The sequence below is a fragment of the Triturus cristatus genome, chromosome 1_2 (assembly GCF_964204655.1).
Source record: "Triturus cristatus chromosome 1_2, aTriCri1.1, whole genome shotgun sequence".
NCBI lineage: Eukaryota > Metazoa > Chordata > Amphibia > Caudata > Salamandridae > Triturus > Triturus cristatus.
In genome coordinates, this window is record NC_140580.1 from 511,427,705 (window position 1) to 511,442,594 (window position 14,890).

Genomic DNA, 14,890 nt, shown 5'->3' on the forward strand with positions numbered 1-14,890 from the left:
GGGTTACATATAGGTATATTGCAGATAATGCTGATCTTATTCATACAAGCAATATTGTCGATATAACAAAAAGCCCGCCTGCAACTGGTAGAAATACCGTATGCTCACTGGATAACATTGAGCATTTAGTTAGGTCTTCAATTTTCCCACTGTTAGAACGCACTAGACGGTTAGGTACCCAGATAGAAACATTGGAGAAAATTACGAGAGAGAATTCAGCCTTGCTGAAAAAATTAGGGGATATAAAAATTATAACAAATAATTCATCTGCACCACCTAAAAATATACAAAAATTATCAGTGAGTGCTAAATCTGGACAAGATATTAAAAACCCGCTATTTCAGGAAGGTGGAATGATGGCAATTCATAACTCCAAGCAGAATGACAATGCCAGTAAAGAAACTAACACAGATAGCCTTAAAATATGTATAAATAAGGTTTCAGATAATATTGCATCCAATCTGGATAAAACATTGGATACTAAAATCAAAGAACATAAAAAGAGAATTGATCTTCCACCGGACTCCTACCCTTATGTAATTGTACTTGCAGGGGTCAAAATAGGGATGAAACCACGTCTGAACTAAAAAATAAGGTTATGTATTGGTTAGGGAAAAATAGACCTCTTAGACCTGACTTGCGGGAAGAAATTATTAACGTCCGCCGAGTAAATTGGCTGGGGCCTACAGTTAAAGAAATTAGCGGAGACTGCATTATTGTAAACTTTAGAGACCCATGAGTTGTGCAATTTATTAGTGGTTTTCCAAATTACGGAAACCCTGGTGGAATTTTGTCTTTCGACTTAAGTTATTTCTACCCACCGGCCCCCTTTGTTGCTGTTGCTAGACAGAGACCACACAAAATACGTTATTAAGATAGGCCCCCAAACATCGGAAATCAACAAAATGTTCATAGGGTGTCTACGATGTATGGTGGCTTTATGCCGCACAACCCCCATTATTATCAACAGACAGGGGATTTATTTAATGTCCCAATTTACAACAGATTTGATTCTTTATCAGGTCTGGGGGGGGTGGACTGACCAGCACGGGAACAAGTATTTGATACCTGTGTGGTAACTTTCAACCCCGTTCCAATAAAGGATAGTCAGGGAATGGGGGTTTTGCAAGATGAAGCAGCACAGAACCCGGTTGGTATCGAATCCGTATCCACTGAAAGGGCGGACGTTGTACAAATGGGGGCCCAAGATAAGAAAAAGGGACATTTAGATAAAAATATAGATTAATAATATTAACCAAAGACATGTCACGCATGATAGGATTAAGGGAAATTGGACTATCATTTTTTGAAATATTGCCGGACTCAGGGCCAAGCTGGAAAATCCGCTATGGCTTAAATTAACTGAATGCCACGATGTTATATGCTTACAAGAAACGTGGGCGAAGGATGTGTTTCATTTGAATGGTTTTAGAACAATTTTTACTCCGGCATTAGGCTCACCACATGGCAGAGCTAAGGGTGGGCTCTGCACATATGTTTCTAACCGTTTTATTTGTAAAACCATTGAGGTTTTTTATAATACCACCTATTATCATATTGTTGGCCTACACATGAACAAAAATTCCTGTATTCTGGTTATTAATCTATACAATAATGTTGCCCCGGCAGACACAGCATTAGTATTTAAAAAGCTTAGTTCTGAAATTAACTCTATTCTTTGTAACAAAGTAAAGGAGTTTGTCGCCATATGGGGGGGTGACTTTAATTGTACAATCTGTAATAGAGCCGGAAAAGGAAACTGCGGTTTAACCTTGGACAAGGAGTCCACATTAACACACTTTGAACACAATGGAAAGGGCGATGCCCTAAATGAGATCCTTTTTGTGAACGATTTAGGGTTTGCAAACACTTTATGTCAACCTGAGGTTTCATTCTCTGCTACCTTTTGTGGCAGGGGACTTTCCTCCGTAATTGACTATGTTTTGATCTCCTCGTGCTTTAGGGGAAGTGTTGGAAAATATGAAGTACTAGAAATATCACTCAGTGATCATTTACCTATTAGGGTGGAAATCATCAACCCCCGTGCCATTCCTGATAGTGTCCCTAGGTTGCAATCTAGAGACATCACTATCTCTAGACAGAATGGATATGCCCTGAAGTGGTCTGAGATTGTACCCGCCGACTTTCTTTCGAATCTAATCAAGACTTGCAATTCATGTTTTAATACTTGTTTGGACATTGCGTCCAGGGATCTTGAAGTATTTAATAACTTTAGAACTATTATAACATATATCAAGGAAAATCTGTGGGTCAGTTTGAAAAAGCATAATAATAGTAAAAGCGAAAAGAAGGGATGGTTTGACCAAGAGTGTACTAAGGCACACTCCAAACTTAAATTGGCACTGAATGGGCATGTTAGAGATAAGAAGCAGATCACGGAACTTCGGAAATCTTATAAATTGGCAATTAAGAATAGGAGGGCCAGAATAAAGATGAAAGCATGGGAGGATTTATTAGGTGCTTCTGAGCGGAGAGATATGACAGCCTTCTGGAGGGCAGTTAATGCACCATATTTTAATGAAGACACCAAGGCGCGGATTGAGATTGCCATTGATGAGGATGAATGGGTGAGTTATTTTGAGTCCCTTTATAGTCCTGTTGCCCCTTCAAGCGAACTCAACAAGCAGGATATGCCCAAGACAACCACAAACTTTAAGAGTTTGAATCTTTCTTTTACTCTGTGTGGGGTACTGAAGGGTATTAGCTCGAGCCAGGGGGGTAAGGCACCGGGTCCAGACAGTGTACCGGTTGATGTTTTTAAAAATAACTTAACATTATGGGCTCCCCTACTAACTAGATTCTTAAATGCTGCCTGTAAGTTCGGCCTTCCTAATACCTGGTACGAATCAATAATAGTACCTATTAATAAAAAGGGTGATAGGGCAAGTTGTAAATGTTATCGCCCTATATCCCTACTCGATTCAACTGTTAAAATCGTGGGTAGGGTTATTCTAGATAGGTTGCAGTCATGGGCAGATGAGCATAAGATTATTAGCGACCTGCAATATGGTTTTAGAGAAGGTGTAGGGACTGTAGATCAAGGACTCAACTTATCCATTTTATTGGAAAAGTATACCAAGGCTAAGGGTGGGAGATGGTTTTTAACTTTTGTGGACTTAACTTCCGCTTTCGACTGTGTAAATCACAGTAAACTATGGTTAATTTTAACACGATTGGGAGTTGAGGACAACATTATTAGTTTTTTAAGGGAGTTGTATAATGGGGCTAGGGCTACAATCAGATATGGTTTAAAAGGTGAATGCACGAGAATGTTCAATATTGCGAGGGGAGTAAGACAAGGTTGTGTCCTTGCCCTGTTTTTATTTCTAATCTATTTTAACGAACTTGAGGATATCCTGTTGAGGGATTGCATAGACATGCCTACGGCATCACAACGCCATATTCCGACACTAATCTATGCCGATGATGCCGTTTTGATGGCAAGGACCCCTGTTGCTATGCACACCATGATTACTTCCTTTTGCACCTTCATGGCCAGTTTGGATCTGAAGGTGAATTGCTCTAAAACCTTTTCCATGAATTGCGGCACCAAAACAAAACAGAGAAAAAAAGTTATGTTCATAGATTCCAAACCATTAGACTATATTTTTACCTTCCCTTATTTAGGAATTCTGTTTGAATGCTCAGGTCAGTGGAATCCTGCAGTTAAGGGGAGGAACATGTTATTTACTAAGTCCATAATGGCCCTTAAACTTTTTAGCAAAAGGATGGGCAAGAAACCAGTTAATGAGCTACTGCGTATTTACAAATCTAGCTGTGTGGCTGTGGCAACTTATGGTGCGGGAATTTGGGGCATCTCAAATGTAACTAGTTTACAGTTGACAGAGAATAGTTTTCTGAAATTTCTCTTAACTACGCCAGAGAGCACTTCCACTTATAACATCCATGCTGAGCTTGGTATGTTATATATTGAGGACATCATTAGAATTCAGCCTGTCCTCTTGTGGTACAGGGTATGGACCGTAAATGAGTGCCATTTGAACCGTCTTATATTGAGGGATGCTTTAAAATTGGAGGGTGTGTATCGAGTGAAATGGCTGAGGTACATTCAAAGTTTCTGTGGCCTTATTGATCATCCAGAATTTTATGATGACCCTGAGTCTATGGTGAAGATCACAAGAAAAGATTTGAAAAGGCTATGCATTATGTACCTTGTGAAATTAAGAGAAAATACTGAACTGTCAAAAAAAACAGTGATGTCCCATCAACTGACCCTAATCTCGCAGGCTATTCAACCATATTTAACTCTGCGGTTGACGGAGCATGAAAAGTTTCTACTGATACGTTTTAGACTTGGGTTTCTTTTTAGGTCTGTGAGTCTTCCTGTTAATAATGATTGGTCAGCTGAAATAAGCAAATGCCCCTGCGACAACATATCCACCCAATCGGATATTCATATTTTATTTTTCTGCAAATATTATTCTATACCTAGGGAAAGGTGGATTAAGCCAATTTTAAAGTATTTGAAACTTAGACAATGCCGACCTGCTTTTCTGATTATTAGGAAACTTGAAGATATTTTTACGGTGGCATCTGTCCCTGTATTTCTTAGAAATGTTTTTCACCTAAGAAAATCGATTATGTTTTAATGCTTTGAGCTTATGTGCTTTTAAAATTTATATTTATTCTATATACTTGAAATCGTCTGAAATGTGTTATAATATGTTCTATGTACTTTTATGGTTATCATTGTTTTATAACCGAATAAAGTCTTTTGATGATGACGTAAAAGTCGGGCAGAGGAACGTCATGAATGAGCCCCTAAGGAATAGATGTTCATGCATACTTAATGAGCTCTTGGAGAAATCAATATTCAAGCTGAGGGAAATTCCTAAAGGCTTAAGGGTCTGGTTTTCCAAGAATTTGTTGTGACATGGATGGACGGATGTAGGTGGCCATGCCTGTATTTGGTTTGTACGAACAATGTCTAAATAAGGGCCGGATTTCTATGTCCAAATAAGGGCAATGTGAATTGTACCTATATAAGGGCATAAATCGGGACACCTATATACGGAATCTAAATCTGCACACAACACCCATTCCAGTTTCGTATGAACGATGTTACTAAATCCTAAACGTTCTAAACATATCTTAAAACAGAGTATCGCATGGGTTTGTTAAAATAAGCTAAAAAAATATCTAAAACATATGTCCTAAAAATACATTACAAAACCATTGCTATACATAAAGTGTTGTACATATTAAAGGCAATGTTCCATTCTAAGCATAGGATCACATTGCAATGCTTAATAAATGAACCAAAATATATACATGTGATGAAATGGCTCGTAAATACAGAAGAAAAAGAGGCCGAAACCATTTCATATCAGGTTACACAGTCAAATTGTTATTCATGACAAGGTGGCATACTGTCCCTGGAAGTGTTATCAAAGAATTCTGTTCTCTATGAATAGTTCTACTATAAGCAGATCACTGTGCCAAAAAATGAAAAATACAATTTTGGGACGGGGAGAAAAAAAATATATATAATCATAGAAAAAGTTCCAAAGTCAGTATCACGATTGAAAAAAAATGAAGGCCAAATTCAGAGTCTCTCCGGAACACTGTGTGCTTGAATCAAAAGTCAGTGAGTGGGGATGGAGAAAACATAAAATGTTCTAATCCTGTAGACAACAAGTCGTCTACCGTTGTGGGTGAGAGTTGGAATACCTCGTGTAGAAGATCAACAGCACATAGATGCAAACTATCGCCTTCAGCATGGGAAGCATCAGCAATGTCCGGATTGGATGTTACCTGCACGCCTGGTATTTCCTCTCGTACCTCAGCAGTAGCATGTTGCGTCTGTGAGATCTCAATGAATGCCGCCATTAGGATTGGTAGCTGCTGGGGACAACACACAGCATGGGCCGTTATCGGGTCCAGCAGAGTATCGATATCCGTAGGCATGACTGATGGGAGTGTCAGAAAAATGTCCAGCACGCATTCTTCACCGCATAGTAGGCAGCGTAGAACAGGTAAGATGCAATCTTGCCAGATTGGTCTGAATGACAGAAACCAAGTGGTGTTTAATTCTCGTAGACGAGGCAAACCCAGAATGTGGACGATGCGCTCACGACACTTCATCTCCAATAGAGTTCTTTCCAGGGTGAACTGGGTGTCGCTGGTGATTTGGCTTGCCATATCGTAGCAGTAGGAGCAAAAATAGTATCCCTGCCACGAGTGATAAAAGGAGCGGCAGTCCGCCAAACACATAGTGCACGAAGTTTGGAAAAATTCCGAGGACTGCTTGAAAAGGTGCTAACAGTCCTGCACACACATTCTTAAATACATGTTCAATACTCCTCATATCAGACATGTTTAAGATATGACCTAACATTTCTGAGACATGCACAGGGCAGTTTGTATACAAAAGGGTATGTATCTCTGTAGAAGTCCTTGCGACTTGGAGATCATAGGTTTCTTTGGCAGAGGTCAAAGGCACAGTTTTTTGTAAAAGAATTGCTTTCATTCTGCTTAGAGTATCAACTCGTATAGAAGAGATATTCAGTGAAGGCCATAAAGGCGACTCCCTGACTATGTCTATTTGGGGGAAACAAGACCTGCATGCAGCAAGTGACCCTGGATGTAACCGTTACTAGATATGGAATACCGGGCAACATGCCACAGCAGCTGTGATCATTCAACATAATGTAACTCCCATTTGAAAGTTGACCAAATATTGGATTAATCACTGCTGCCGGTGAACCGTGCAGGTGGCAGGATAAGTTTGTAGTGGAACCGTCACAGGCCCCATGTAAGTTAATACCCTGACAAAGGAGAGGACCGCTTAGTGCGTGTTCACAGTTTTCACCGCTAAGAAACCCTTCACGTCCCCCACTGCAACATCTGTGTGTGTAAGGTAAATCCCAGGATGTCTTGATGTATTCTTTACCCAACCTTTCATATTTGCCTGCTGGTATATTTTTTAGGCAATACTGAAAATGGAAAGTTGGAACAGGCAGAGTAATCTTACCATGTATGATCCACTCAGTAGCTGTTTTTTCTGCCACTGTGAATGGTAATTTCTCCAGTTTTTCAATGCTCAGCACCGTATAGTCTGCTCCCCTTTGTGCCAGTTTGATCTGTCTATTAGTTAGATTGAATTCTGCAAACAGTGACGTAGTATTGATTAAACGCCAAGACACATAGCCAGAACGCAGGTTTTGAAGCGTCCAGCCTAATAGCATGATAGAACGTAGCTGTGACTGACCATGTTGCAACATGACCAAGTCTTGTTCCATGATATCCATGACAGAGGATACAATGCTGTCCAAAGAATATATCCTGGATGACAGAGTCGTTAACCCATTGTCTACTACAGAGAGAGATTTCTCTAAATAAATACGATCAATTTCTCGTATTTGTTCTGCAGTCACTGCTTGGGTGACCTTCCATGCTTCATTATAAGCAGCGTAGATACTGGCATATATGAAACGTTTTTGACGCGGTTTTCTTGGTCCTAGCAAGAATTCCCTAAAGTCTGCGCTTTCTTGAAGTTAAGTTAAGTGTTGTTTTACATCCTCTAGTGTAGCTTTCTGTAGCCAATCAAGGCAAAGTTTCCCTACACTGTAAGTTGTTACTACCCCCGGATGCTGTCTTTGGACATAACGTGGGTCTGGCCTATGAAAGGTAAAACCTTGTGTTTTGTTCAGGAATCTATCTTGACAGTTGTTTGTGTCTAAGGGCCAGAGCAACCATTTTTTCCATTCAGGATCTGATCTGTTATTATTCAAAATAGTATGTATGTCGACCTCCCCCTGTGTAGTGCTTTCACTTGTAGGTGCAGGTATAGACGGAGTGTTCATGTCTTTTATCTTGGCTATTCCAAGGCATGATGTTTGTTGGACAGTGTCGTTCAAAAACATAATTCGATCAGGGATGATACAGGCTCTAAACAAAGCTCCTATTCCCTGTACTTGCCAATCTTTAGTACCCCAGACAGTTTTTGTCTCAATGTTGTCTTTCCAAAAGTCGTAACCCTGCCTAGACAGTTGGGCAATAAAGGCTGTAGAATAAATCTGTTTGGCATTCGTTAACATATTTTTCATTCCTGTCTTGTTGACTTTCTTCGAGATATTAAACCCTGAAAAATATGGAAATTTCATTGCAAATGTTTTCGAGCTACCCTTTGGTGGTGTAGGACAATGTTCCCATTGGTTATACATAAATACATTTCTAGGTGTTGCAGATTTACGCAAGAAATGAAGACCATAGTGGTTATAACAATACAGTTGTTCATAGTCTGATGAACCTTGTAAATATTCATTATTAGCGAATGCAGTTGACATCTCTAGATCAGACATCATATTATTAACAGTCTCGAAGTCCCAATCATCAGAAAAGGTACTGGAGGTAATAAAGTCACTTAATGAAATTTTAAATAAATGTGGAATCTTCAAAAGCTCCGACGGGCCAAAAATGTCATATTCGGTTTTGTCCCAAACTATACCATCAGGTATAGGAATCGCTGTGATGTTCACTGCTGACAAGTCTCTTGCTTCACGATGGGATGATTAGTGTGGCTGGAGAAGTAAGTTCACTCTTTTACTTGCTGTGTCCATTTGAATATATCTTCCATTAATCAGCATACTCAGAGTTATTACCAGAGCTAACCAAAGTAGAAAGAAGAATATTCCCAAAACAATCCATACTTCAATCCATGGTGAAACCAGATAAGTTTTTTCCAGTAGATGAAAAAAGTCTGTTGCTTGTTCTTTGAAAGTTCTTTGTACTGGCGTCGTTTCAGGCTCGCTGGGATCCTCAGAAAACGTATCAAAGTTCATGAAATAACCAGAAGCAGTTCTGTCAATGGTTGGAATTGCATCCACATTTGATGTAATTGGTGGAACCAGTTGATCACTTGTTGCTTCTTTGTAAACAGGTGTATCTGGACGAACTGTTATTTGGGTCTCAAGAGGTACAAGGTCCTTAGCATTGTTGCTTAGTCCTCTATTTCTTACTGTCGAATATTCAAAGGTGATGAGTCTCTCAGTTTGAACCTCTTGGATTGTAGCTAGAGGAGTGCGTCTGCTACATTTGCGGAGTCCACTTGGCCTACTGTTCAGTATCGGCCACATAGTGTGGTTTGATCAGGTCGATGAACACAAATCTTTTCTCCTTTTTACCAGCAAGGGGCGCCAAAGTACTGTTCTTGATCCGTGGATTGCTAGGACAGGTACTGAATGTCTGTATGAAGGCCCAAATTCCTTCTTATCCGCAATCTTTTCTCTGACTAGATCCCCAAGCTTTGGGATCCAGACAGGCCTTGCTGGGACGGCCGGATTTTTCTCAGTGGTGGTTGGCTTCAGGACCACGTTGCTTTGTTGCGTTCTTAGTTCATTTAAGTCCTGAAAAACAGCCAAACGATCTTTGATATCAAATTGTTTGTTTTCCACCACGGTGCCTTTCATATCTAAGTCCGGAACCAACATTCTAGGCCGAAACAGGACCTCATATGGAGTGACACCCCCTAGAGAACTTCTTGGCAAGTTGTTTATTGCGTGCTGGACCCCATATAAATGTTTGACCCACCCATCACCCAAACCTAATACCCTAGCTGTTATAGACTGCTTTATGTCCCGGTTTTTTCTTTCCACAACAGAATTTCCCTCAGGATGGAATGGAGAAGAATACCGCTATGCTACGCCCAGACTGGCCTTGGCTTCTTTGTAAGCCCTAGAGCTAAACGCAGGACCCTGGTCAGATTGTAGTGTGCCTATTGCATATGTGCCGATAAAGACTCGCAAATCTTTTATAACAGTTCGAGCGTCAGCCGAGCGCTGAGGCCACATCCATAGGAACCTAGACTTAGTGTTTCTGGGATTGCATTCGTCCATGAGAACACATGTATATCGTTAGTCTGATGCTATCTAACAATGGTGTCTGAACTGGGCTGGCTACATTGTAGTCAGGTGTCTGGTGGCGTTCTGTACTGCGATCTCTATTGCATGCTATACAGTTATTAATGAAGTTGTGAATGAGAGTATTCATCCCTGGCCACCAGTACAGCTCTTATAACTCTAAAATTGTCTTTGAGATCCCCTGATATATCAGACCCTCTCCCAGATGCGCTTCATAAATCAAAGCTGCTCTACATTCCCTGTTTGGAATTACTCTATCCCCCACTCCAGGGATTCGAGCAAACGGAACACCATCCGCATCAATTATATATGAGTATTTGGGTGGAAACTTTTTAGGTAATGCCGCACCGCTGCCTTTGCTTGATGCATTGACAGCCAGCATTATTTCGCTGTCTATTTTCATTTTTGAACGAGTGATTGCAGCTACGGCAGCCGTTTGCACAGCCCCTTTCGCGGCTTCATCAGCCAAGGAATTCTCTTCAACGTGAATGCCATCACGTTGGTGACTCAGCGTATGTATCACGTGAGTGTTCTGTAGTCCGTTTCGCAACTGAGCTACTTATTCCCAAAGCAATTTGTGCTTGATTGTGCCACCTTTTGCATCTTTGAAACCATTTTGAATCCAATTCTGTAAATATTCATTGTAAGATTGAACACAGTAAAAAGAATCGCAAACTATCAGTGTGGGTAATTCGCGATCTGTATTTTCAAGTGCCATCTTAAATGCTTGTAGTTCAGCTCGCTGAGCTGTATAATCTCCTAGAGATTGGGTTTTTGTGACCATTGGTCTGAATTTGCCTTCTCGCATGCGACCTTTAACAATAGCACACGCTACGCTGTAAACTTGTTTACTCCCCGTAGCAGGCTGTGCAGATCCGTCAGTATAAATTATAAATTCGTACTGGTCAAGAGGGAGAATTTCAGTAGGCAGAGGGCATTCGTGTTCATATTGCAGGAATGCTTGTGGTTTTTAAATATGGGTCAAAAAAGTATTCAACATCAGTTGCAGCAAGAGAGTTAACCCATTGTATCCATCTCGGATGTAAAGCTTTTGCATTTGGAATGCTAGCCTTTGTAACTGCCTCTAGGGCTGGTACAGGAGTCACAACCATAATGCGTTTCCCCTGTGCTAGGGCTCTTTCTTTTGCTACAGCGGTTTGAACTGCTGTCAGAATTTTTTCTGTAGAAGTGAATTACATTTCTGCTTGTGTTTACAAGTGGGATTTGTATGCAATTGGTACTTTTTCACCTTCGTTAAAAGTTAAGTAGGTGAATCCGCATTGACCCGGAATTATTTAGATCACTAAGTTGCCTACGTTTACGCGTGTTTGCAAGTATTTCGTTGCTAACAAGTCTGTTTGGAGTGAACGCAAAATTTCTGTGTGTTTTTGTGTCCAATGTGTGATTTTAAAATCAGGTTTTATTAATTCTTAGAGAGGTTTAACCCTTTCTGCGTAATTTAAAATGTAAGTTCTTCCAAAATTCAGGAAACCTAGAATCGACTGTAAATTTTTCAGCGTTTTTGGCGGTTGGAGCAGCGCACACTTTTCTAAAAAGTTGGTTGCCAGGCTTTTGCCTTCACTTGATAGTTCATATCCTAGGAAAAGAACGTTGAGGTGGGCAATTCTTGACTTTTTAAAGTTTGAATTTGTAACCCTCTGAGGCGAAGCCCAGTATTATGATGCTCACCCTGTTCAAGTGCCTATCCAGGTCATCGTCTGTCAGATATATATCATCGACATATGACAATGCCTCATCATCATAAGTTTGTAGTATCTCTGTAACCCTTGCTGAGAATAACCCTGGGCTGTTTTTGAATCCCTGGGGCAGTCGACAAAATTGATGCTGAGTCCCCATTATTGAGAAAGCAGTCAAATATCTGCTTTCTGGTGCAATATTTTGACAAAAGAAACCATTTGAAATGTCTAATGTGGTTTTATATTTTTTACACACAATGTTATTCATTAATGCTGTACCATGTGCATTTTGCACTGCAAATGTTTTGCAACAAGAATGTAAGTGTCTGTAATCCAAAACTAGACGATATGTATTGTCTGGTTTGGAGACAGGAAACAAAGGATTGTTCATTGATGAGGTGCATGTTTCAATGACCCCCTGATATTCAAGTTGATCTAAAATCTCCCTGACCTGTTTTTTAACTTCTTGCTTAACTGGGTACTACCTTTGTGCAGTCGGTTGATTTTTTAACTGGATTTTATGGTGAGGTGAGTCCTCATCCCATCCTACATGATTTTGATACAGTGCTGGGGCTTGGGCTACAGCTCATTTCCTGGCTAATGTTTATTTTAAATGAACTGGAACATGGTTGGAGAAGGCAGGCATAATGATGTCCCTCGCCATGCGGGCACTCCCGGTTAAACTCTGGTGGCCAGTCCTGTTCTGCTAGAAGTATATCATAACACTTTGAAAGATGCTCCCAAAAGAGTGCTTTCACTTTTCTTGGTATGTCTCCCTCCATCCGGAGTGTTATTTCATATAAACTATGTGGAGAACTAACCCTGGTGTCTACAGTCTCAACTTGTATGTTTTCATTCAAGTCCAATGTCTCCAGAAGTCCCTTCAGGTTCTAGCGAGCTATTGTAACTTCTGATGCACTGTCCAGCATGGTCTGGGCCCATTCTCCATTCTTGAATTGGGTTCTCAGTATTCTCGGCATGTCTGATCTTCAGACCTGCTAACTTTTTCTTGGAGAATTGAGATTTTGCTTTATTTCTCTGAATGTGTTGATCGTCTTTGGACTTCACGCGTTCTTCCTTGTTTTCTGACCGTCCTCTTCTTTCGGATGTCTGTGACGATATCTGAAAGGTACGAGAGGGACGTGTATCATTATCTTGATATCTGGCAGGTTTTCTCAAATCATCCCTATTCCTGAGGTTGTACCTCCTTTCAGAGGGCTCCTTCTGTGGAGGAGACCTGCCTCGGGAATGAGAACACTTCTCTTTGGAATTCTGTTTGCTATTTTCCCACTTCGTTTTAGAAGAGGTAGGAGTGTTTTTAGGAAATACCTTATCCGGACTTTCAGACAGTTGTGGTTTTACTGGTTTCCCTCCCAGACTGTCTCTGCCTAATTCCTCATAGGATTTTTCAATTATTCTGGCTAGTTCTTGAGGTTGTTCTGTTACATCAAATTCCCTTAGTTTCTGGCGGATCGTCACTGATGCTGCTTCTCCTTTAATATTAGATAATATTATTGCTGACACCTGGTCGAAATTTTTAAGTAACTTCATACCTAAATTCAGAGCAGGCTCTGCCCCGTATTCATTTTGAATCTGTTTCAGGACATCAGGTATTACCGCCATTGACGGAACACCGTGTGTTTTTGTGTAGATAGCAGCAAAGACTGTGCCCCAAGAGGTGCAGTCTTCCAGATGTGGTGTGATCCCCATTGGTAAAAAAATTGTTAAAATTCTGTGTTTTTCAAAAGGGGTAGTATTAGGAAATACTGCTTCGATTTGAGTAATTTTTTGAGCTAACCAGAATGGAATTTGTTCGCGTTTTGCGGGTAATTTACCCATGACTGAGTGTAAAGTCTGTGGAGTAATTTTTAACGTATTCACCTGATGAGGCGCTGGATTTTGAATTGTTAATGGTTGTTGGACTGTGAAAGTCCGCATGACATATTGAACCAATTGTCTATAAATCTTGATTAACTCCTTGAGTTGAGCAAGTAAATCTACGTCTGACATAGGTTCAATGTCAGGATGAGGTGTATAGCCGGCTAAAATCGGCCATGTTGCTCCTGGTCTACCTAGTGGACCTAGCCTGGTAATGTGATTGTAATGTTTTAGGGCGCCTTTAAACCATACTGGTATGTGAGTGGAATTTCAATATCCTCGAAAGGAATATATTCCTCAGGTGGTTCATCTTCTTTGTAGAAGTGAAACACATGTGTTACTAGATTTGATTCTGGGAATACTATCCATGAATAGAATACCACTGTCTGGTGATATTCATGTGCCTCTATCACGAAAACTGCTCTACCACCTCTTGGTGTCAGACCACGTTTTATAAGTTTTAGAGTGATGGCTCTCCTTAAATTTGGTGGGATGTGTATAACACCCACCTCGTCTTCATTAAGACCTGTAAGGTCAGCCGCAGATTGACCGTTGTTGACGATAAGATCATCGTTCTCCGACATTGTTTAATGAAAGTTGCAGAGCAAGTTTCAAGAAAACAAAGGTAAGGTGCACAATCTTTTGGAACACTGTATCCTTCAACGTTGAATAAAACCAAACAGCTAATACATAGGACTTTCGTCCTACTTAGCTATGGCGGATATTATCCCTACCCACTCCAGACGTCTTATGGAGTTTTATGAGTAGAAGGTCTCTGAGAAAAGCACGACTGAGTTACTTCAGTATCTAGCGTTAAATTAGTGCCTTACCAAACCGTTGGGTGCCATGTAGTGTATTCCTATATCCCTGATAGGCTCTGCGCATTGGAATAACATACACTATAGATTTGACATAGGACTAAGGTCTGTATGTCTCTATCGAGTATATTAAACTTAATTACTTGTGTGTGCCAGCTAACTCAGAGGTCACTAGAAACTTCTCGAATATACAAGAAGGGATTAGTCTCTGACAACCGCATAAACATGACAACTTTGTTTCCTTTTATAACCGGAACAGCCTCAGAATCGTGGAAACAATAGATAACAGTTTCACTCAGTCAATCGTGCATGCTTCATTTCTACAGAGTTGCACAGAAATAGAGAGACGGGCGTTTCAATAAAAGGGTTTATTGAACAGTCTTATTTCTCATGCAAGAGATATGAATTGCTACAATCGTAAGACAGACTGCGAAGTACAATATGTACGAGGTGAGCAGTAAGATAAAATATTACTGCAATAGCATGGTTTGTAGCTATGACATATATTAATCAAAATACATACATAAATAATATAAGCTAAAATGTGATACTCATCTGATGCTTCTAAATTGTTCTACCTCAGTGTACCTAACCT